Source organism: Pinus tabuliformis, chromosome 4_1 (genome assembly GCF_031772625.1).
Source record: "Pinus tabuliformis cultivar Carrire ecotype Pingquan chromosome 4_1, CPIR1, whole genome shotgun sequence".
Lineage (NCBI taxonomy): Eukaryota > Viridiplantae > Streptophyta > Pinopsida > Pinales > Pinaceae > Pinus > Pinus tabuliformis.
The window spans coordinates 926,868,800-926,892,666 of NC_142303.1; the positions used below are offsets into that span (position 1 = coordinate 926,868,800).

General features: G+C 41.5%; 1 protein-coding gene across 1 annotated transcript in view; it reads left to right on the plus strand.

Moving 5' to 3' along the window:
- Positions 1-23,867, plus strand: part of LOC149179194 (uncharacterized) — a 438,072-nt gene that overhangs the window by 174,374 nt on the left and 239,831 nt on the right. The gene's annotated exons all lie outside the window — the stretch shown is intronic.

Genomic DNA, 23,867 nt, shown 5'->3' on the forward strand with positions numbered 1-23,867 from the left:
ACATATGATAAGGGATTGTGATCATCTTACAAGTTTGATGGAAAGAAGATTGACTCAAAAGGTGGAGCTTGGAGACAACAACAACTATGCAGTCAAAGGAATTGGGACAACATCCGTTGAGCTGGAAACAGGGGAAAACGTTCAAATGGGCAACATACTCTATGTTCCAAGTTTGAAAATGAATTTGGTTTTGAGTTCACATTTAGAATATAGGGGAGATAGAGTAGCCTTCATTGATGGGAAAAGTCGTTGTGTGGGACAAGGGCTCTAGTATAAGCTCTGGTAGGGTTATTGGGATTCATGAAGGAAGGTTGTATAAACCAATGTTGCATTAATCGTTATCGGGATAATATCGGCGCAAGGAAAAAATCGGGAAAAATCGTAATTATTGGGAAAAAATTGTTTGGTACAAAAATATTCATTTTTTTTCATTTTTTTTTCCAATTTTTTCAATATCTAAACCATCTACAACATAAAATAAATACATTGACACATAAATATGATAAAAGAACTAATATATAAGATGTTTAATATCATGTCTAGTGCTAAAACCACACATAACATTGAATCATGTCCTGAATAGTAAGTCCTGATTCCTGAGTCCCAACTCAGCCTCAAAATATCAACAAAAAATATAATAATGTATCTCATCATGTCATAATGTCAAATACAATAAAATGAAGAAAATAACTAAAGTCTAATCCTATTGATTTCCTCTGCCCCTCTTGCGAGAAAATGCCACAACTTTCCCTTTCCCTCTAGATGTAGATGCTGGTGGAATTAGCAGTGGAGTCTGCTATGCTCTAGAAGCTGAAGAACTAGAAGTAGGAGCTATAGGAGGTAGACCACGTCCTCTACTGGTGGCAGGGGTAGCCCGGGCAGGTGGTGTCACCTGGAAACATTACAATCTCCCAATCCTGAAATCCTAAAAAACTAATAAGTCTGCTAGATTTTGAATGAAATCTAAAATTCTACTTTCTCCATGTGAAATCCAATGAGGCCGGAACCACTCTCAAACATCTTGAGTCATTTCATGGTAATGTTAAAAATTTAAGTAAAAGGATGAAAATGAAGATTAAGGAGAATGCCACTTTTACTTTAAGAATTTAACATTATCATGAATAGCATATCAATACTAGGGCCTAGACTTGATCATTAAGCTGCCCCACTCAAAAATTATTTGTTTCTTTCAAAAAAAATTGCATTTCGAACATTTAGCATCCCTTATAAAACCTCGCTGTCCGCGATAATTTTCGATTTTATCGCAATTTTTTGGAAAAAATCGCGATAATTTGAAAAACTCGCGATAATTTCCAAAAAATCGGGCAAAAAAAAATACCGGCGATAATTTCGAATAAAACTCGCAATATTTTCGTTTTGCTGAAAAACTCACGATAAAATGATAAAATCGCGATAATATCACGATTTTCACAACACTGGTATAAACTCCCAGGGCAACCTTCCCAAGGTTTAGTGCATAATGATATTAATCCTTCTGAGCTATGGCATAGAAGATATGCACACCTTCATTATAGAGCTTTGCCAGCTTTGAAACAGATTATTTCAAGTGTACCAGACTTGTAGATGGATCATAAAGGTGCGCATAAGGGATTTGCCCTTGGAAATAATGTTTAGAAACCCTTTCCAAACAATGAACATAGGTCCAAATAAATTTTGGATCTAGTCCACTCTGATGGGTGTGGTCCTATGCCAATGAAAACCTCTTGGAGGTGCTCTATACTATGTATCCTTTATTGATAACTTCTCTCGCAAGACGTGTATCTATCTTATGAAGTCAAAAGATGATGTTTTCAGAATGTTATAAGAATTCAAAATCGACGTGGAGAACTAAATGAGGAAGAAAATCAAGACTCTGAGATGAGATAAGGGAGGAGGATACACCTCCAAGAAACTCATTGCCTTTTGTAAAGAAGCTAGGATTAAGTGTGAGCTGATAGTTTCTTATAAACCTCAATGGAATGGAGTGGCCAAGAGAAAGAACAGATCTATTGAAGAATCTATGGAGGCAATGATATATGATCAAGATATTCCAATGTTCTTGTGGGGATAAGCAACGAAGACAATCATCTACATTCTAAATAGAAGTCCTCATCGACTTCTGGAAGATAAGACTCCTGAAGAAGCATTCACTGGTAAAAAACAATGGATTGATCATATGAGAATGTTTGGTTGTCCAATATTCATACATGTACCCAAGGATAAGAGAAATAAGTTAGATCCATTCGGGAGGAAGGGGATATTTGTTGGGTACTGTGAGTCAGCAAAAGCCTATATTCTAGGGCAATGACATGTTGACGTAAGGAAAGAAGTGACTTTTGATGAAGATGTCGCTTCTTAGAAATATAGAGAAGAACACTCAGATAATAAAAATGAAGAAAAGAAACACGTGGCTCCCAAAGAAGAAGTTGCAGGTCCTCCCATATCGTCAAGTCATCCTGAAAATCATCAAGAAATGCCAGAAGACCCTATGAACCATTGGATCCTATGGTTGTTCCAGAAAATAGAAAAAGAGCAACTTGGATCAAATCTACTTTGGACGATGCAGAAGGACATGTGGCTCCATGAGTGTCCTTTAGGGAATCTAAGAGACCTAAGAGGTATTTTGGTTATGCAACACTTATGACTAAGTTGATTGATGCCAGGCCTTCCAACTTCAAGGAAGAAACGACCCAATAAGTGTGGAAGGGATGCAATGATAGAAGAATACTAATCAATTATGAAGAACGATGTCTGGGAGATTGTTCCAAGACTTGAAAGAAAGTCTGGTAACCTCAAAGTGCATATACAAGATCAAGCATGCAGTTGATGGGAGCATTGACAAATACAAGGCAAGATTTGTGGCTAGAGGATTCTATTAGAAAGAGGGAGAAGATTATAATGAGACCTTTGCACGAGTTGTTAGGTACACCACAATTAGTTCTCTCATTTCTCTTGCTTCGTTTATGGGATGGAAGTTACATCAGATGGATGTGAAGACTGCCAATGGCGTGATTGAGGAAGAGGTGTACATAGAGATTGTTCCAAGACTTGAAGGAAAGTCTGTGGTAACCTCAAAGTGCAAATACAAGATCAAGCTTACTGCTGATGGGAGCATTGACAAATACAAGGCAAGATTTGTGGCTAGAGGATTCTCCCAGAAAGAGGGAGAAGATTATAATGAGACCTTTACACCGATTGTTAGGTACACCATGATTAGATCTCTTGTTTCTCTTGCTTCGTTTCAATGGCGTGATTGAGGAAGAGGTGTACATAGAGCAGCTTGAAGGTTTTGAGGTTCATGATAGAGAATGTCATCTGTGCATACTGAAGAAGGCCTTGTATGGACTCAAGCAAGCACCGGGAGCTTGGAATTCGAGAATCAATGAATATTTGACGAGACTTGGTTTCTCTAAGAGTTTTGCTGATCCAAACCTTTATATCAAGGTTGTGAAGGGTGAGCCTGTGATGCTACTATAAGTTGACGATTTGTACCTGACCGGTGTAGAGCATCTTAGTGTTCATTTTAGGAGGGAGTTGGCCTCTGAGTTTGATATGAAGGATCTTGGCTTGATGCATTACTATTTGGGATGGAACTTCGGTAGAAACTTGGTGAAATCCTTCTTGGGCAAGGAAAATGTCATGAAGATCCTTCAGAAGTTTGGAATGATTGAATGCAAGTCTATGGCAAGTCATATGGTGACAAATCTGAGAAAGCTAAGAGATTTAGAGTCTGACATGGTAGATCTGTCCGTGTACGAAAAGTTGATTGGATCGTTGATGTATTTGGTTAATACCAGAGTAGATATTTGCTTTGCACTGAACACCTTAAGCCAGTTCCAAATGGAACAAAGACATGAGCATTGGATTGAAGCAAAACATATATTGAGATATTTATGTGGTAGTATTGACTACTGTTTGAGATATATGCTTCGAGTGGTGAGATATGACTGCAAGAATATACAAATTTTGATTGGGTAGGGAGTGCAGATGACAAGAAGAGTAGATCTGCTGTATGTTTTAGTTTGGGCTCTGCTATGATATCTTGGATGAGCAGGAAGTAGACCTTTGTCGCACGAAGTATTGTAGAGGCAATGTATATTGCAGCTTGTTTGGCACATTGTGAGGCAGTATGGCTTCGTAAGCTACTGCTTGGATTGTTCAACTAGATGCTGGATCCAACTGTGCTGTTCTATGGCAATCAAAACTGTGTGAAGATGACAGACAATCTAATGTTTCATGATAAGACGAAGATATTGAGATCGAGTACCACTGCATTCCTGATATGGTACAAAAGGGAGTAGAAAGGATCCAATATATTCCTATTGATGAGCAAACAATTGATATTCTCATAAAGGCTTTATCCCGAGTGAAGTTTGTATACTTCCAGGACAAGCTTGGACTTGTGGAGAACCCCTATTAGTGAGAGGGAGCATTGATGTGACATCAACAGGGGCATGGCCTCAGACTATTGGTGACAGCAAGAGCGTGGCCCAAACTGTTGATGAGTGGACAACAGAGGCATGGCTCGCACTGTTAGTGATAACAGGAGGATGGACCAGATTGTTGGTGAGATAGCATAAGGGATGGAAATTCTAGAGAGAATGGTCCCTAAGCTCTAGGCACTCAATGGAGTGGGTGCCTTTTTAGGATCATGGCATAGAGTGAGGTTTTTGGAGTTGGGACCAATGTTGCATGAAGCGGGGATGCGGAAGCGTCATTTTCGAAAAATCTAGAAAGCGAAGCATCTGCTATATATATATATTTATATTTTTTTGCATTTATACTCAAAACAAACATCCCAAATACTAAATTAGTTGCAGAAGACATGAAAACATGCATATTTTTGCATAAATCAAAATAGATATAACATGCATTGTACATTAATGATTAATTATTCGAGCATCAACCATTTAGATGCATCAACCATCTAGAATCTAGATTCTTCTCCTCTTGTCTAGCCTTTGCCTCTACCTCGATTGTCTAGGGATATTAGTCAACATTGCCCAATTTTGATCAAACTACCTAATTCAAGACTTAAAATATGGTAGAAAAAGCTTAACATGCTTGATCGATGATTTTGACTTGATTGAAAGGTAATTTTTTGCTAAGGGCGTGCCGCGTGACAAAGGAGTTCAACAATTAATACCACCAACACTAGGGTACATATAGGGTTTGGTGCTTTTGATTAAATGCTAATCACATACCTTCATACTTGATATAATCTAATGAAATGCCACAATCCCATTGATCCTGAATTCTTGAAAAGTGTTAAGTTTGCTGAATTTTGAATAGGATATGAAATTCTATTTTCTCCATATGAAGTCCAATGAGGTTGAAACCACTCTCAAACACCCTGAGTCATTTCATGGTAATGTTAAAAATTTAAGTGAAAGGATGAAAATGAAAAATAAAGGAGAATGTCACTTTTACTTTAAGAATTTAACATTACCATGAGGGAGCATCTGCTATATTTATATTTTTTTTGCCTTCATTCCTCACCCTAACCCAAGGTGGTCCCACCCCCAACAAGCAAACTCACCTAAAATTAAAAAAAATTGAAAAAAAAAATGATTTTCTAAACAGCATGGCGCTTTTCTAGAATCGTACATAAGCATACGAGAAGCGTACGAGAACGCTTTGCCCTCTGAAGCGCCATGCTTCGTACTTTTGAAGCGCCGTATGAAGCGCGCTTCAGAGGAAAGCTTCTGAAATTTCCAGGAAGCATCCAAAACAGGCGGAAGTGCGCTTCCGGGGACGCTTCCTGGACGCATCCGCACGGGACGCGCTTTGGAGATTCGGAAGCGCGCTTTGGAGGAAAGCTTCCGAAATTTCCAGGAAGCGTCCAAAACAGGTGGAAGTGCGCTTCCGGGGACGCTTCCTGGACGCATCCGCACGGGATGCGCTTCGGGCCTTGGAACCAGGGGGGGATGCTCCCTGCAACATTGGTTGGGACATGGGTATCCCTAGGGTTTGACCATGGATGATGGAAAACCTGGACTAGTCAGAGTTCCATGAGGTGAGGCGCCCACTGGATCGTGGTGACTATTTGAGTGGGTACCATTGGTTGGGAGTGCTAACTTGGGTTGTGGTACTTATTGATGATGATGCCAATGTGGGTCAAGAGTGTTGACTTAGATGATGATGCTATCGATGAGTTGAACCTTTCATTAGAAGATCATGTATACATAGAAAATTTGGATAGTCATTATGAATACCTCCCTAGCTAAGAGGGAGTGTTGAATTTTTGTAGCTATGGTCGGTCTTCATAATATTTCATTTGTACTTATAATGATGAAATATGAATTATATTTGTAAAAGAAAAATTTATTTAAAGCATGTTCTTCATGCTTGCAAGAAAAAGAAACATTTATTTGTATTATATTCATTTTTTTTATTTTTTATAAGGCATGTTCTCCATGATCTTATCGAGAGCAAGAAAATGAAAATTTGAATTTATATTCTAGACCCCACAAGGTGTCTAGGTCGACCTCCTAGTGATCAGTCGGCTTTGCCCAAGAGACACCTATTCAACCTCCTCTAGCATGCATATATAGAGAGCACTTGTCTCCACTCCAAGCACAAGTCACATTTCTTCTCATCAAATATTTATGATCTGATCTAGTGAAGAAGGATGAGGAACGAAAAGGACGAGTCAAAGAAGAAGGAGAAACCGAGCCGTAGAAGAAGACACTTCGCATGTGTGATCTCTCTCTCTCTCTGATGCCCTCGCATGTGTGATTGATGATTTGATTTTTTTGTGGTAAAGGTCCAAAAACCTTGGCCAAAGGAGAGGCCGAAATTCAACCCTAGTGCAGACCTATTGCGAGCTTGGGTAGAGGCATATTGAAGTATTTTGGTGAAGCTTTGACTTGGCATCTTGGGCATCTTGTGGTTGTCATCTTGCTGGTTAGTTTGACTTTGATGTATCTCTTGTTGCATTGATTCTCTAAGGAAAAGGTTGGCTGGGATTTTCCCCTTAGTGGTTTTCCTAGGGTAAAATCTTGTTGTCTCTTTGTGCATTGTGATCTCTATTGTTCTACTGTCTATGTGGTTGAATTTCTGAAGTATAATTACTTAATGATCATCTTGCTATGCTAAATAACATCTACATTATTGGAAGTAATTATCATAGTTCAGAAATAAAATACTTGTATCTACTGTACTAGAAAAATCAACAGGGGATGCCTAAAGGCACCCCTTTTGAGGAAGCACATTTCTCACGTCGGGGAAACATTTCCCCATGCGTTTCCCCACGTCTCCCCAAAAGAGGGACATGGGGAAACGTTTCCCCAAGCATCCTCGCGTCCTAGTTGTGTGGGAAGCATGAGGTGTGCACCCCACCTTGGGGGGCCTTGTCCCTATGGAACACTGTATTAGACTAATACTAATTATTTTTCAATTATGAATTATTTAAATATATTATTTTATATATTTATGTTCGTCATGTTACATTTTATAGCTCAGATAGGTGTTCTAGTCTTAAGAGTTGTCATTGAGGCTATGAGCACAAGAGAATAAACTATCCCCAGGCCGAGCAATTTTTTTTAAGGAAATAGGTCTTATCATTATTAACCAATTTTTAATAATTTTCCCAAGTCTAACTTATGAAAACGTGTTAATTAATCAATATTAATTGAGACAAGTCGATTTCTCTCTAGTGACTTCTAAAACAGTGACTTGAGAGAGTCAAGATGATTTTAGCCATCGATCAGGATCAGATCTTGGCCTTTGAATTCTCATCGAGAGATTATAAGAGGAAATCGATGGGCATTTTAGAGACACATTGAGTTGAGGCATAGTGATATGGTGGGATTTGACACCAATGAAGGTTTCAACAATGATTGAGCGAGAAGAAAATTTCTAGAGCATATTCTTCATCTGAGAGTCTTCTAGCTTCTGAGTTTCAGAGGGAGATTCTCCAAGGGTCGAATTATTTTGTGGAGGGCTGATTTTCTCTAGCTGTGCGAATTACTAGATGAAGGTCGATTTGCTAGGAGTGTGAATTGCTAGAGATAGGCATATTTGCTAGAGAGGTCAATTTGCATAAAGGCTTAATTGCTAGAGGAGACCGATTTTATAGGAAGAAGGCCGAGATTTTCCTGAAGTGCAAGTTGCTAGTGGAGGCCGAATTCCTCTAGGTTGCATGTGTGGGCCAAGTTTGTGCTGTACAAGAGGGCCGAGTTGCTTCCAAAGGGTGGAATTTACTTGCAGAAGTGAAGATCGATTTTTGCTGGAGCTTTGCTATTTTACGTCAAGCAGTTTATGTAATCTATCAATTACATATTTGCTAAAGAAATAATAAAACCCTCATCTACAGAACTGGTTTTCCCCACATTGGGGTTTTTCTAGGGACATTTGTCCAAAAACACTGGTGTCTATTTTTGTGTGTGGTTTTCTTATTTCATGTGAATTTTGAATTGGTGAATATTGCAGTAGTGTTTTTATTCTGTATTTGTTAAAAATAATTTTGCTGAGACAAATAATCTTTAATAGAAGATAGGTGGATAATTACCAGATAACTGCTAGAAGTCTAGATCAAAGTTAGATATGGAATTTTCACACATAACATTGCCTTCCCCTTTAGAAATGCTTTGTCCTCAAAGCATACGTATGGAAAGGCTTGATATCTTTTTCTTTGTCTTGTAATGTCTTGATAACTTTTCTCAATTCTTGGTGCTATCATCTTCAATGATACAAGGCAATAGGAACCTTCGAGTGCTGAACAAAATTGTTGGACTGAAAAATGAACTAACCATCCTAAATCAATCCTCCATGGGATGTTACTGTTATAGGCTTCGCACGATGAATTAGTATTCTTTGGAAAATTTGTTAATTGTTTTCCTTTTAATTGATGTTGATGTACTGACTAGTTGATGTAGATGCTCTTGTGATTAGGATGTTCCGATGTCGATAAGGTGTTTGTTTTTCCCTTATCATACTTCTCATGCTTTCTTGTCTTACTTTAGGTAAATGATTTTCACACTATATTTTCAATTGGAGTTTTCATTGTTTGTATTGTGGTATCCGAGTATGACTTCACTTCAATTGGATTGAAATCTTTCTGAACTATGAGATTAATGGGATATGTAGGTTTTCCCTTTTCTTCAACCTGAATTTTCACATTTGAAGATTTCAACGCTTCCCTTTCTATCAGTTGATGTAGTTTGTTTTCCATTGATCTGTTACCCTTTTCGAGTTTCTTAATTTGTGTAAGTAGATTTTGATGATGATGTTGGAGACATGAAAGTTCTTAAACTTCTGATTCATCGATTTTATTTTTAATGTTTTAATACTCATTTTTCTCATTTTTAATGTTTTAATTTCTTCTAGCAACTTTTAATTATGGCCTTGAAAGTGAGAATTTTCTTCATCCTGTTTTGATAGGCCTTCATTGAGTTTTATCTCGAGGTCTTTTCTTTCTTGTTCTAATTTCTGTTTCATAGCCTTGGTCTTTTTGATTTGTGTAAATAATTTCTAATTGTGATCTTTTAAGCAAGAAAATTCTTTGTTTATCTGTGATAACTTTGTTAAATTCCTTCTGCATTTTTGATATTGACTTTTGACTTTACTGACTGACTACCCTTCATATATTGCTGAGGTCGTTGGATGAAGGTACTATCAAATCTGATTTCACTATAATGTCCTCAAGTGTCACCTTCTTCTTGATGGGAAAAGTGAAAAATTTTTTTCTCTATGTTTAGTATGAAGGTAGCCAATTTTTCAAACAAGGGTAAACCGAGAATTATGTCATTTTTTTTTTTTTCAAACATAGTTACGACATTGAATTGAGACATACATTCGTAATCATCAATCGTCACTTGTAAATCTTCAATTTCGTACTATTTATTGTGAAAAATATCTTCCTTTCACCGATATTTGGTTTTGAAATTGATAACTGATTTGCAAATTTAATAATGATGTAATTTTCCTTGATGCTCGTTGATAATAATATTAATCTCTTTTCCTTGGATACTCCATTTTAATGTAAATAATCTGCGATTTGCAATTGGAAAATCTTTATCGGAAAATATTCCTCCTTGCATTTTCAAATTATAATCCATTCTTGGTCTTGCAAATTAAAACAGTTTCAAACTTCTTCTTATATATATATATATATATATATCATGGAATATATTGTTTTATAGCTTTAAGTTCTCCCTTGAGTTGAAAACTTAGGGAATTGCGCCTTTTTTTTGACTTCAAACTCCTTTATTATATATATATATATATATAACTTTTATGACTTCTAATTTTATGAAATATTTGATACTATTTCATAAATTAAAAACTTTAATATAATAATGTTAAGATAACCTTCCCAAATGATGTAACACGTCCATACCAGAGGGGGCACAATTGCACCATATGAGTTGAATAATTAATTCTTGTGATACTGTAGGGAGACTGCTATATGGATCTGATCAGGAGATGGATGGTTGCTGATATACGACAGGGGGTGGTTGACTTGCAGAAACACGACTAATAAAGATGTTTTACACCCCTTTTTTTTCGATGGCTGGAACGCAGATTACAGGAGGTGGAGTGTGTATGGATTTAGTGTTGATTTTATGGATGTGAATTTAATCAGTGTTTTAAAACTACACTGATCTTAATCGGATTTGGCCTAGTTGACCAAGCCAGACCCCTGCTCGGATCGGCTAGGTAGAAAAATTGGTCCAACGGCTGGTCCGTTACTGAATCGGCCAAGCCGGACACTGATTCGGCCAGATCGGCCGAGCCCATGTTAAACCAGCTGAGTTAGTCCGAGGGGAAAGGAGGCAGAAATTCAGACTTCAAACTCATTTTTTTTTTGGTTTTTTCTTTTTCTTAATGCCTCTACCCCTCTCCCAAGCCTATAAAAGTGACCCAACCCCATAAAAGTGACCCAACCACCTCACATTTACAAACGAATATCTCATTGAATTTGTGTGAGCATTTGTGAGGAGTTTGTGAAGAGTTGGAGTTGGTTATTGGAGTAGTAGTGAGGAGGAGCCATGGGTTTCCCCGTCTGACTCTGCTTCAAACTCTGAGCCAGATGATCTTGCCTTGTTTAGCAGTAGTGACTAGTGATGTTTGGTTGTAGAGGCCATTTAGAGCCTCCTTGGTTATGTGTTTTTGTTTAGATCTCTATATATTACATGTATTGGACAATGCACTTGGTGCCATTTTGATATAATAGATATATTCATGAGCATACTTTGATCGTATGTTGTCTTCTCTCTGTATTCTAATGCTTTGAGTTTGGAAAAATGAATGAAAATCTTAAAAAATATGTTTTTTCATAAAAAATAAATATTTAATGTGTTTTTTACAACGATAGAGTCATTGCAATCAACTAGGCCGAGTCGATACCGAGTTAGAGTTTTAAAACTATGAATTTAATTGTACAATGATTGTACGAACTCCCTAATTCATGTATACGATGGTACATATGCAACTGCATAGTTGTAATTAATTTGTTTGCAAGTAATTTTTTTTTTGTACGACAAGTTGATGGTTGCAATTAATCATACGATGGTTTGTACAAATTGATGCTAATTTATAGTGACTTTATAGCTTGCTACCCACCACTTGTGGGTGACACTCATATGAGAATTTTTTTCTCCTAGATGGTCCTCAGTCAACAACCAACATCAACTTGCAGCCACTAGATAGCTCGATGTGCCACCATCTCCGCCATCTAAGCTAGCCATTATGCTTCTTTGCCCATCTAATATGATCATATGTTTGAAGGTGGGCCTTCCAACCCCAAAGGTATGACTTTCATTATGTAGTTGGGTATTTTTGCTTACTTATGATAGACACTTCCGAGCATGGATTAGTGGGGGGATTCGATGAAAAGAATGGGCTTGGTTCATACTCTTGCCCCCCGTCCAATTTGGTGGTTAAACTTATATACTAGTCCTATGGGATCACCTTTATTGGCTACTAGCTTTAGGAGTGCCACTACATGGGAGATCTCGATTTTGGTTGCATGGTCCTGCTTTCGGGCACCATATACATCACTCCCCTCTGCTTATTTCGATCCCTTTTCTCATATCTCCCATCCAGGTCCACATTTTCCATGGGGTCCACAAGGAGTTAGCCCTCCCCTCCCCTTGTCCACACTTTGGGTTAGGCTTGGAATGATGCTCCAAAGGTTGATTCAACTAAAAAGAAAGTGAAAATCATAATTTGGCCACTCTCAACAACAAATGTACCAAAAAATGCAAAAGATGGTTGAGGCATATAATTTTAGCACATGGGCAAAAGCCAACATGAGCTATACCTCTATCATCATGGCCACCACTCTGGTTGCTAGGGCCCATCATATGGCCCCGCCTATCATTAAGGAACCCATGATTGTCCAACCCATTGGTGGGCAATGAACCGCCCAACCTTAAGGGGGTATTCACTGCTATACCACTCACATCATGCTCTCATCCCCTGGAGCCCTAAGCAATTATTGAAGAAAATCAATAAAAGACATAAGGCATATGAAATGGAAAAACAAAGGTTGGGTTAAGTCATGTACCATGATTGCTCCCTCCTACATCTATGCACCCAAGTGTGGGCTTCCCTCATCATAGCTACCGTTGTACCATGGCATGTGGCTTGGAGCCTTCTCTTGATACCCCACTTTGTTCCATCATGTGGCTTGGAGCCTTCTCTTGATACCCCACTCTGTTCCATCATTATATCACATGACATCAACCATAGGATGGATGTACCACGAACCTGTCACTCCCTTAGAGGTTGAAACCACTTAATAGGGTCTTTGATTAACCTCCCTCTTGAACTTGGAGACACCTGTACACTCTAAAGCCCATTATTGAAGGGCATGCCACTATGAAGTTCCCACTTGGTTCCATGATTTGTAAGCTCATTTGCTCAATTACACTAATGATTTGTTGTACTTGAAGGTGAGGAGACTCATTGGATATTGTACATGATTGTAGGTGGGTCTTCATCTTGGGGTTTGGTCTCCCTATACGGGGTCCAAGGCCTCCAGAGGGTCATATTGGCATTTGTAGGGTGTGCGTTGAGAGCCATGGGCCTCCACTATAGCTGAGAGAAGATATGTCATGTCCCTTCCGAAAAACATTTGTGACAGTCTTATCTCTACACAATTTTGCACAAATTTGCCAAGGGAAAGGACCTTAGCAATTTTGACTAAGGGACTTGGGAGAAATTTCGGCTTGATTAGTTTGCTAGTGGAAGGTGGGGGCTACCCACGCGGGAATTCGAACTAGGCAATTCAAATGGCTTGGAGGGAATTCGTATAGCTGTTGGAGGGGCCCACATGAGGCAAGGGAAGTTCCACACAGTCATAAGGAGAAGGAGCGTCTCGCTTGGTCATTCATTCACTCTTGTCTATTGAATTTTACTTGACTGTTTGCTCGAGCTACTTAGCCGAGTCAACTGGCCGTTCAACCACGAATCTCTCAAGCGGGAAATTCAACCTTGCTTTCGGGGGACTTCGACTGCGACCCTAGGAACACAGTTCCAGAGTGTTTTGAGGAGTTCTGGGGAGTATCTACAGCACAATCATTCAACTATCTTCAGGGAGTGCGTATTTCTGGGCGAGTAGTTGAGAACACACAGTGGGGGAAAGAGCTACCTTGGGCCAGCCATTAGCTGGAGAAGCCAAGGAATCTGAAGAACATCATTGGGTCAACATTCAGGTGGAGTTTTGGGGGAAGAGAAGGCGTCAAACTAGCAGTTCGAATTCTAGGCTTGGAGGACAACGCAGAGGGCCAGTTTAGCCAATTTGTGGGCCTTGAGGGGAGGAGCTACAACGCAGAATCTCAGCTGGGAAGGAAGGAGATTCATAGGAGGGATAATCTCAGTGATTTGGGGCATTTTCCAGGAGGTTTTATAGCTTCATTCCAACAGGTCGAGTTTTGCAGTTGTAGCTGAGGTTGGGCTCCTTCAGGGTCAAATTTCAGAAGTTTAAACCAGACCAAACCCTTCCTGGGTTTTTTGGGTTTAGGCCAAGGATCAAGGAGCTGAAATCTCAAAATTTTTTGAGCACAGGAAGCAGTGATTCCAACCCTTCGATTTCAGTAGATAGTGTAGTTTCTGGGTAGCGCAGTTCAGTTTTGGTGCAGCAGTTGGGGCAGCCTTCAGTTCAGCATTTGCTCACCCGGGTTTGTCACGCTTGTCCATTGAGACAAGCCCAGGTGCACCATTCTATTTTGTCATTGTATTTGCCCTGGAAGAATTAATAAAATGGCTCAGCAGTTCTAACTTCTCTCATGGGTGCTTGAAGTAAATTTCGTTTTTTCTAATTGCTGGATTGTTTGCATGTTTTATTTATCACTTAATTTCTTGTTTAGGAACATTGCAGTGGTATCAAAGCCTGGTCTTGGCTCAACTGTGGGGATTTTCTCCTATGAGGGAAGGGGAACAACAAAACATCACATACAGGAGGGAGAGGTACCGGAGCAGAGAAAGAGAGTTGGAAATCACTCCAGACACGGAGGACAGGTGGAAAGCAGTGATATCAGAGGAAGATATGGTAGAGCCCAAAAGCAGGGAGGATATGGCTTTTGACAGTCTCTTGAAGGCTTTGAATGATTTTCCCAAGGGCCAGAAGGAGATGGCTTTTGACAGCCTCTTGAAGGCTTTGAATGATTTGGCCAAGGGCTAGAAGGAGATGTTAGAGGAGATACAAATGTAGAATTGGGAGAGGACCACCTCTAGGGGATTCTTATTTGGGGAAACTTCTGGAGTCTCTCAACAATTCGATTAGTCTTCACCAGCAACACGACCCCCATCGGCCAGTGGGCCAACTCGAGCCACACTTCCCTCTTTCGTGCCTGTGGCACAGATTGAACCAGCAGAGGCTGAAGACCCCTCACAGATGGGAGAACACTTCAGAGAGTGGCAATCTATGGGTGTAGACTTAAGGGAAGCACTCTCTTTCAGAGATTTCTGCAAGCTCAAGCAAAATGAGAAGAGCAAAGGCTATGGAGGACAGGGCACATAGAGCTATGAGCTGCAGAGGACCATAGGGAGGATGTACGTTCCTACATTCGATGGCACTGCCAAGTGCACTGCTTGGGCATGGCTTGAGAAGATGGATACATATTTCTAGCTCAACCGAATGACAGAGATGGAGGCCATCAAGATGGCCACACTGCACATGGAGGGGGAAGCCCATGACTGGTGGTTTCATGGTTTGGCCACCCTGGGGCATGCCAATGTGGCTTCATATGAGGATTTCACTAGGAGGGTGGTGGAACGCTTTGACTAGAGGGATTCAGAGGCCCATTTCAGGGAGCTAACCCAACTGCGCCAGACAGGCAACCCAAAGCAGTACATTTCAGAGTTTCTGTGAGTTTCAGTGATGGTCCCGGACCTATCAGATGCTCAGAGGGTATATACCTTCATAGAGGGCTTACTCGAGCCCCTGCGTGGACTGGTGAAGTCACACAAACCCTCCACGTTGGAGGTAGTTATGTGCACCAGAGATTTGCAGGGGGCCATCCCCAAGACCAGAGCACCTTTTCCTGCACGGACCCCTTTTCCCCAGAAGGGGCATGACACTAGACCCCCACCTCAGAGAACCACCTAGGGATGGGGGCAGCTAGATGATGAGACACGGAAGGACCTCAGGAGGAGGAAGTTGTGCTTCACTTGCCGGGAGCCTTGGGCACTAGGCCATCGGTGCACTGCTGGCAAAGCACATTATATTGAGGTCTTTTTAGACAGTGACCAAGAGGATGAGATGGAGCAGGAGTCTGGTATGGGAGATGGTGAGAGTCCGGTTGATAGGGGACCACCACCTCCACCTCCACAGGGAGGGGCATCCTTTGCGCCATCCGGGGGAGTCGTTGCTTCCTTATGCGGGGTCCCCAAATTCTTGACATTGAGGATCAGAGGCACTATATAGGGACAACAGGTGTCGGTCTTAGTTGACAGTGGGGCTACCCACAACTTCATAGATCCCTAGTTGGTTTAGAGGAGGGGCCTCACCACGATCGAGTTTGAGGGCTTTTCAGTCCTGGTACTAGGTGATCGTACCATGTAGTGCACTCGGTATGTGCTGCTTTGACAGTGGTTATGGGGAACTACTCTATGATGGACCATTTCTTTGTGGTCGATGTGCCAGACACCAATGTGGTGATGGGTGTCTAGTGGCTGTACTCCCTTGGGCGAGTTACTACTGATTGGAAGAAACTGGAGATGGAGTTCACTGGGCTGGATGGCAAATCAGTGGTCCTTAGAGGCATGCATTCATATCCACCCCAGACAGTCTCAGTGCATAGGATGGAGGCAGATTTGCGACATGGGGACATAGCATGTGCAATGGAGCTAAGGGTTTCAGAGGTTGGAGGACAGGTCCAGCCACCACCTCCAAATATACAAGCCTTGTTGGATAGGTATGCAGTGTTTGGGGATATTCCACCAGGGCAGCCGCCAGACAGGGGATTCGAGCACACCATTGAGTTGGAGCTGGGTGTGCAGGCGGTGATCACTACCCCTTATAGGCATCCTAAGGCCTATAAGGATGAGATTGAGAGGGCCATCAAAGAGCTGTTGGCATTAGACCATATCTGGCCAAGTTCTAGCCCTTTTGCTTCTTTAATAGTGTTCGTGAAGAAGAAGAATGGAACCTTGCACATGTGCATTGACTTACAGGGCCTTCAACTAGAAGACACTGAAGAACAGGTACTCCATCCCCCGCATAGATGAGTTGATGGATGAGCTTAGAGAAGCCAAGTACTTCTGTAAGATAGATCTACATTTGGGGCACTACCAGATCAGGGTGAGGGATCAAGACATCCCCAAGACAACTTTTCGGTACCATTATGGGCACTTCGAGTTCTTGGTCATGCCATTTGGGTTAACCAATGCTCTGACTACTTTTCAGTCGTGTATGAAGCATGTGTTTCGGAGGCAGTTGAGCAGATTTGTGCTGGTTTTCTTCGATGATATCTTGATTTACAACAGGACTTGGGAGGAGCATCTCCAACACTTAGAGGAGGTGCTGTGTATTTTGGAGGAGCATCCACAACACTTAGAGGAGGTGCTGTGTATTTTGGAGGAGCTGCAGTTTTATGCCAAACTGTTCAAGTGCGAGTTTGGCTTGACAAAGATTCTCTAGTTAGGGCATATCATTGGTGCAGATGGGGTGAAGATCCATGAGGAGAAGATAGGAGCTATCTGTGATTGGCCAGGACCCAGAGATGTGACAACGTTGAGGGGCTTCTTAGGCATCTGCACTTATTACCGGAAATTCGTCAAGGGGTTTTCGCAGTTGGCAGCCCCCCTGACAGATTTGACCAAGAGAGGGGCTTTCGCATGGACTGATGGGGCAAAGGCAACTTTTGATCTCCTCAAGGAGGTAATGAGCAGTTGTCCAGTTTTAGCACTTCCAAACTTTTCCCAGTGCTTCACTGTGGAGTGTGGTGCATCCGGGGAGGCAGTTGGAGCAGTACTATCACAGGATGGGCACCCCATTGGTTTCGAGACTCGGAAACTCTTACGCCATCAGCGGTCATATTCTATATATGACAAAGAGATGCTGGCCATCATGCATGCATTGGCTAAGTTTTGACAGTACTAGGTGGGTAACAGGTTTCGGGTGAAGATTGATCAAAATAGTCTTTGTCACTTCATGGGGTAGCAAGGCCTCACTGACAGACAACAAAGATGGGTTAGCAAGGTGCAGGCCTATGACTTCGACATAGAGTATGTGCGGGGAAAGCACAATGTGGTGGCTGATGCCCTATCATGGAGACTCGTAGGCCTATCACTCATGAGCATCTGCCATGATTGGAAGGCACAATTATTGTGGAGTATTCCAAGGACAGGAGGGCATGCAAGATTCTGGAGGGTACCCACGCAGATGAGCGCTACCGGGTGATGGAAGAGGTTATCTACTACAAGGGGCACATCTTTCTGGTGCCCAGGTCGCAGTTGAGGGAGAGAGTGCTCCAGGCAACACATGGCTCGCCTTTGTCAGGGCATTAGGGGTTCAGGAAAACATACAAGGTAGTTAGGGAGCAATTCACATGGAAGGGCCTCAAGGGGGACGCGCTGAAGCACGTACAAGAGTGTGAGGCATGTTACAGGAACAATGGGGAGTTGATTCACCCTGCAGGATTGTTACAACTGCTTCCCATCCCCAAGGGGAAATGGGAAAGTATCTCCAGGGATTTCTCCACGGGGCTCCTTGTAGTGCAGGGCAAGGACTGCATTTATGTAGTGGTCGATCGATTGACCAAGTACACCTACTTTTTTGCCATCCCTACTAGATATTCGTCTGCACAGGTTGTAGAGCTATTCTTAAGGGAGATCTTCCGGTTACACAAGCTTCCTAAGAATATTATGAGTGACAAGGATAATAGGTTCATGGGAGGCTTCTAGTAGGATTTTTTCAGGTTGGTCGGCACTGAGCTCACTCCTAGCACGAGCTACCACCCCCAAACAGATGGCCAGACAGAGCGAGTTAATCAGTGGCTGGAGGGGTACCTGAGGAACTACGTGACTGGGAAACAAAGGGCTTGGATCTGGTGGCTGCATTTGGGCGAGTATTGCTACAACACCACCCACCACAGGTCCATCGGTATGACTCCTTTTTGTGCCTTGTATGGTTATGATGCATTATCTTTTATTGATGTTGTTTTTGTAGACAACCAAGCCCCAAAGGCCAAAGATTGGATCCAAGAGAGCCAAAACATCCTCAAGGCTCTCAAGGATAACTTAGTGACAATGCAAAACTAGCTGAAGGTGTACGTAGATTGGCACCGGACCGAGAGGCATTTTGAGAAGGGGGATTTGGTGTACCTCCGGTTATAGCTGTACATTCAGTCCACGTTGAAGCAGAAGGGGGTCGAGAAGCTACATCCCCACTTTTATGGGCCATATAGGGTGATTAGGCGAGTTGGGGAGGTGGCCTACAAGCTGGAGCTGCCTCCGGGGAGTAGGATTCACAATATATTCCATGTCTCATGCCTTAAAAGGATGCTGGGGCAACAGGCGACAACAACAATAGAATTACCCCTATTGGATGATGAGGGCCACTTGGTTTTGGAGCCTGAGGCCATTTTGGAGAGGAGGGAAAGAAAGCTGAGGAGTAGTACTATTAGGGAGTTCTTGGTACGCTGGAAGAACTTGCCGGATGAGGATGTCACCCGAGAGGGTGAGCATATTTTGGATCACCCAACTCTGAAGTTGCTTGAGGGCAAGCAACATTTGGGAGGGGAGGACTGTCATGTCCCTTCCCAAAAACATTTGTGACAGGCTTGTCTCTACACAATTTTGCACAAATTTGCCAAGGGAAAGGACCCTAGCAGCTTTGACTTAGGGACTTAGGAGAAATTTTGGCCTGATTAGTTTGCTAGTGGAAGGTGGGGGCCACCCATGTGGGAATTCGAACTAGGTAATTCAAATGGCTTGGAGGGAATTCGTATAGCTGTTTGAGGGGCCCACATGAGGCAAGGGAAGGCCCATGAAGTCATAAGGAGGAGCCTCTCACTTGGTCATTCATTCACTCTTGTATATCGAATTTTACTTGACTGTTTGCTCGAGTTGCTTAGCCAAGTCAGCTAGTTGTTCAACCACAAATCTCTCAAGCGGGAGATTCAACCTTACCTTTGGGGGACTTAGAGTGCTACCCTAGGAAGGCAGTTCCACAACATTTTGAGGAGTTTCGGGGAGTATCTACAACACAGTCATTCAACTATCTTCAGGGAGTGTGTATTTCTGGGCCAGTAGTTGAGAACACACAGTGGGGGAAAGAGCTACCTTGGGCCAGCCATTAGCCGGAGAAGCCAAGGAATCTGAAGAACATCATTGGGTCAACATTCAGGAGGAGTTTTGGGGCAAGAGAAGTCAACAAACTAGCGGTTTTAATTCCAGGCTTGGAGGACAGCGCAGAGGGCTAGTTCAGTCAATTTGTGGGTCTTGAGGGAAAGAGCTACAACCCAAAATCTCTGCTGTGAAGGAAGGAGATTCATAGGAGGGATCATCTCAGTGATTTGGGGCATTTTCCAGGAGGTTTTACAGCTTCATTCCAGCAGGCCGAGTTTTGCAGTTGTACTTGAGGTTGGGTTCCTTGGGGGTCGAATTTCAGTTGAACTAGACCAAACCCTTCCTAGGTTTAGGCCAAGGAGCTAGGAGCTGAAATCTCATAATTTTTTGAGGATAGGAAGTAGTGATTCCAGCCCTTCGATTTCAATAGACAATTTAGTTACTGGGTAGTGTGATTCAGTTTTGGTGCAGCAGTTGGGGCAATCTTCAGTTCAGCATTTGCTCACTTGGGTTTTGTCATGCTTTTCCATTAAGACAAGCCCAGGTGCACCATTCTATTTTGTCATTGTATTTTCCTCGAAAGAATTAATAAAATGGCTCAAAAGTTCTCTATTTCTAGCATTTTCATGGGTACTTGAAGTAAATTTCATTTTTTTGATTGCTAGATTTTTTGCATGCTTTGTTTATCATTTAATTTCCTGTTTAGGAACATTACAAGATAACTATGCCATGGGATCCTTTAGTACCATCCATTTCTTACTCATGTTCCACCTATTTGATGATGATGATGCACCTGGATCTCCCTGCCCAACTGGTGACACACTTGCACCACACACTTGGCAGTTGATCCATGGCCCAAATGGGGTTGTGTCTCACCATGGGAGACAAAGGGAGGGCTAGCATCATTGTTCCAATCCCTACAGATGGAATACAAGCTTGATTGATCTTCTTGGAGACCCATGAGGATACTTTTGTGCTCCCACAACCACTTGGGAGCGCCATAGGTCATTTACTTGGAGATCAAGGGGCCACCCTCTTCATCACTATGTTTGGAGCCCTTCCACTCTTTTTGGCACATATTGGACTCCACTAAGCCTTCGCATGACCCTCTTAGCTATTGTATCACCATTTTGACCCTCTGGAGAGGCTTATTTTTCATAATATAGAGCTATTTGGTGGGCTTGTCACCGAAGTATGTTATTTTGCACATTATTTTATTATTAAGGGCATCATTAGGCTTAATTAGGAAAAGGGAACCCTTAGAGGATCATATATATTAATGAGAGGATGATTCTATTCCTCATCATCTCTTGGATTTGTACCTCTCCCTTCTTGAGAATTTTGCTATAGCTATTAATGGATGAATTGGAGAAATATCGATGCATTTCGATGTTTGGATATCGTTTCTTGGTCTTGGAGCTTCAATTTGTCTCTCTTTGATGATTTGATATATTAGATATACTTGTAAGTTCTCTTTCATGGTTTATTTCTCTCTCTTGTATACATGATTAACGTATGGAATTTTGGCTTATGGAATCTGAAATATTGCCCTAATTAAATGCGAAATTGTGGAAATTTTGGTTTTGAGAGGTATTGCTTATTTTACCTGTTTGGGTATGGTGAATGAGAGTTTCTAGGGGTAAATTATCTCCATAATTACCTTGAAAAGTCATCAAAATGCGAAATTGTGGAAATTTTGATTTTGAGAGGTATTGCTTATTTTACTTGTTTGGGTATGGTGAATGAGTGTTTCTAGGGGTAAATTATCTCCATAATTACCTTGAAAAGTCGTCAAATTGCTACAATAAGAAGTATATATTCCTTGGACAACCTAGTAGTTGGCTTTAGGCCATGTGAAGGATCCATAGGACTTCTTGATTGCGTAAAGGCAATCCAAAAATTGAAAGCACATTATCTCCATTCTTCCAATAGGCTAGGCATTGATCTTATCCTTAATGATCATCTTATAGCATATCTTTCCTCACCTCCTCTCCTTTCTAAGCCCTAAACCTAGAGGTCTCCTAGGGCATCAAGCGAAATCTTTTTGATCCTTCCATTTGGAGAGCGAGTTGGGCTACAACTGCCCTGGGGTTTCCCCTAGGCCCTGACAAAGTTTGAAGAATTTTTTGCCGCCTGATTTGGAATTATGCGAAGCCCTAGCCCCAACTTTGTTCTTGTCCCTAGGTTTCCTTGGTTAGTGGCTTCCTTAAGGGTCATTGCGCTAAAAACTCAAGTTAATTTTCAATTTCATTGACCCTCTTCTTCTCCCTTGTTTGGTCTAGATCTTTTGTTTGAAGTTTTTCCCGAAACCCTAGGCCTTGCTTGGGTCCATTTAGCTGTCTAGGGGTAAATTATGCCCATAATTACCTTGAAAAGTCATCAAATTGCTATAATAAGAAGTATATATTCCTTGGACAACCTAGTAGTTGCCTATAGGGCCATGCAAAGGTTGCATAGGACTCCTTGATTGGGTAAAGGCAATACAAAAATTGAAAGCACATTAACTCCATTTTCCCAATAGGCTAGGCATTGAGCTTATCCTTGATGATTGATCACCTTATCAAATATCTTTCCTCACCTCCTCTCCTTCTTTCTAAGCCCTAACCCTAGAGGTCTCCTAGGGCATCAAGCGAAATCTTTTTGAGCAATCCATTTGGGGAGCGAGTTGGACTACAACTGCCCTGGGGTTTTACCTAGGTCCTCACAAAGTTTGAAGGATTTTTTGTGGCCTAATTTGGAATTATCCCAAGCCCTAGCCCCAACTTCGTTCTTGTCCCTAGGCTTCCTTGGTTAGTGGCTTCCTTAAGGGTCATTGCGCTAAAAACTCAAGTTAATTCCAATTTCATTGACCCTCTTCTTCTCCCTTGCTTGTTCTAGATCTTTTTTTTGAAGTTTATCTTGAAACCCTAGGCCTTGCTTGGGTCCACTTGGGCTTCTTTGTGGTCCGCACCTTCATAAAATCTATTTCACAAGACCAGTTTAGAAATCCTCTTCCCTTAAGGATCTTAGGTCTAGGGCATCCCTTATCAAGGAATATTTCTACTCCCTAGGTTTAGGATTCCTCTTAAGCCTTTCTTGGAATGCCCTATACCTTGCTTCTTGAGCAAGTAAGTCTTATCATATAAGCCTCTCTTATGAATGGGCTCTTGAAATCGCTCATTGATATACCATTTGTAGTGATTTCCCTTATAGTGGGACTCCTCCCATTGGTGCAAGCTTGTAAAAAGGGGGAACATTGACTGAGGTGACAATGGGTCTTGCTTTCCTTACGACATTATTGATATATCCTTTTGGCGATTCCATTGGAAGAACAAACCCCTAGTTCTTAATTTGAACTTCAAAGTTAAATGCTTGTAGGGTGAGGCAAGCATCTATCAAGGCATTTTCATTCACCTTGGTGACTTGACTTTAATCCTAAATGAAAATCATGAGAGATGGCTTGTTATGAAAGAGAAATTGCTCTTCGGTTTCCTTTTAATAAACTTGATCATGAAGGCCTTCAAAAATTGCAGGAAAGTGTGGACCAATATGTTGAGTATTATGAGCTTTTGATAAAGCACAAGGATAAGGATTTCATATTTGAATATTGTAGGTTGAAGAGTAATGAACTGTATGATGTACATTGTGCCTATAAATGGTATACCGATTGTCTCCTTGAGCTTTATCACCATACTTGTACCTTCAATATCCTGATTGACCTAGTCAATGAAAAATATTATAGTCAACTACAAAGCCCCATAGAATGTGATCAATTGAATGATCAGGGTGACCTTGAAGAAAATTCAAATATGGGGGACCCTCATGAGAATGAGGGATATATGGAAGGATGGAATGACTCTAAGGAAGACCATGATGACCATGATCCCATAAAGGATCTTCGAGCTACAAACATGGGGATTGGGATGAGCATGGTGTGAATGAAAGCCCTATTGAAGCCCATAAGGATAAACATCATGAAATAGACTTTCTCGTTCAAGAAAAGGCATTAGAGGATATGGATATTATAGCTCCCTATAAGGTTGACATTTTTGATTTCTTATGTATCCATGAGGGAAAATGGGATGTGGGCAACTATCATTTTGACAATGAACCTATCTATGATATTGACAACGAAATGGAAATTG